The sequence below is a fragment of the Habropoda laboriosa genome, unplaced genomic scaffold (assembly GCF_001263275.1).
Source record: "Habropoda laboriosa isolate 0110345459 unplaced genomic scaffold, ASM126327v1 scaffold40, whole genome shotgun sequence".
Lineage (NCBI taxonomy): Eukaryota > Metazoa > Arthropoda > Insecta > Hymenoptera > Apidae > Habropoda > Habropoda laboriosa.
This window is the reverse complement of record NW_017100231.1, coordinates 1,686,763-1,689,127: the sequence shown is the minus strand read 5'-3', so window position 1 is coordinate 1,689,127 and position 2,365 is coordinate 1,686,763.

The window sequence follows — 2,365 nt, the reverse complement described above, 5'->3', positions numbered from 1 at the left end:
AATTATTCCCAATTATTCATATTTCGTCTACGTCGGTTTCTCAAAACGGTGGAGTACAGGTATGTTAGTGACTCAAGAGGGAAACAGACGTTTTGGACTATTTGAAAATCTCACAAATTTTTCATCACACGTGCCATATCTTAGAGGGATCGATGGATAAAGTTCGGAGGGATGCTCTGACTATGGATCCATAGTTATGCCAACTGAACGAAGGGTTTACGACACGTAAATGGCTATTGAGAGCAGCGAGGAAGCGAAGCGCTAGATGTGTCGCATGTGATCAGCAGAAATAGAGATTCTTGTCCCCACAAAGCAATTACAGATTCCTGATTCCCCACTTGAAGCGCTGACACGTCTTCATAAATCTGCTTGCAACTTTATTAGTTCTCTGAATTCCTCCTTAATACCGTAGAGTCATATATTTGGGACGTTGTACATACTTCCAATTCACGCAAAAAAGGAAATCATCCTTTGACCCTTTCAAACTGGACGTCTCCCTTAAAAATTTGCAATCGCAAACTCACCTAACGATTCCAACAGTCGGTTTGATTTTCGCGCCAGGGTCAAAGATTCGCCAACGACGTTTCCCCGATTTTCTCTCGTGAAGCTCCTCCTCTGGCTGACTTAGGTGGCCGTTGATGTATCAGGACCGGTTGCACGTCCCGCGTTTCTTTTCCGCGACGTGACGCGAAAATTTATTTCGTCGACTGACGTCCCACGGGACCGGTCTCGTTGTCGTCGCTCGAGTAAAAGCATTGTCTCATCGGAACTCTTATCGCGCCTCGTCGTTCCCGTTGACGATGTCCCGCTACGAATTGAAACACGCGCCAACACGAAGAAAACGTCACAGCCCAGCGTTCCTCTTTGATAAATGGCGCATCGCGCGACGACGGATGAACTTTGTCGATAATAAACGAACATCATTTAACCCTTTCTGTCTTCCATCCGCTTTTTCTTTCATAAACTATACATTTGTGTATTTTCTATCACGAACTCGGCAGGAAAGTCTGTGAAAGAAAGTTTCCATTTTTCTACACATTCTTCCTTTCCTTTACTTTTATTATCGTGTTACATGTAGAGGTATTTGTACACTGTGTCGATACGGTCTATTGTTACTTCCGTACTTCTTTGTAAGATTCTACCATTTCCTGTGAGGCGATATCAGAAACGTACACCGTTGGAAAATCCGTATGAACCTTTAAACCCGAACAAACTGTCGCTAGGAAGCTGAAAATTCAATAACCAAAGATCTCAGAGAAACGTTGAACCTAGAAAGAAAATAGAATAAACAGTGGTGAAGACTAAAAGTTCAATCTCGTGGTAACACATTCCATTGCTATCTGCCAACCATTTAACTCAACAACCACGCCCTCAGCCATCTTCTCTCAGTTTAACACCTCGCTTTACCAACACTTTGCACCAGGATCACGTACCATACCCGCTTTGACGAATCGAAATGAACGACACGAAATGTACAGGCCATTCCCGCAAGCAGGTGTGGAAAACGATCGTGCAAGGTTGTCTCGGAAGGTTGGTTCAAGGCTGCCCTGTCGTTCCGCCGCGAACGAAGCGCGAATGGCTCGCAGTGGCGCCAACCTGGCGCGTTCACCAACGAGTCTCTTTTATAATACGTCGTGCAGTCTCTGTTTCTACCCAGCGGAAATTGCGAGAATTCCTAAAAATACACCGTCGTTTAGGCGATTTTTATCTCGGACAAGCTCGTTCCGCGCGAGGACGGGTACCCGTTTCCTCCTTTGGAACGCGCCAGGCAAAGTGAATATCTCCGCGGGAGTTTAGCATGGTCGTTGCCGCGTCTAAAAGTTGCGGCTCGCCGTGAAACGCGTTGCTGTTTGTTGTAATAACTGTACCGATAATCTCCGTGATTTTACGCTGTGCAGCAAAGAGAAGCCTGGCGAGCAGCGTGGAAACGTTCCGCGATAATTAGCCGGTTTGTCCCGCGTGCTTTTTCCAACCTACCTGAATAAACGCACGATTCTTGGCGTTACGCTTAGGAGAACGCTGACTGGAGTCTGTTGGAGGGTTTCGTTGAAGAAACGAAGTAAAAGGAAGGAGAGTTTCTGGTGTACGGTGGCTTTGGAAGCGAGTTGCTTGGCTTGCGAGGTTTAGAGTTGCTGGTTAGCATGCAGTCGTGTATTAACCGGTCGCCGGTCGTGATTATGGGGTGTAAGTGGTGGTGTTAATTTGAAAAGTGGAAGGGAGGTGAAGGATTTTTCTTGGGAGCCTTTAAGATGCGAGTAATTGACATTGTGGTTCGGAGCTTATAGGTACGTTAATAGGAACAATAAAGAGAGGTATTAGCCAAGTCACTTTGGCGGAGCGCGTAGAAACCTTACCTGCCAGTTTG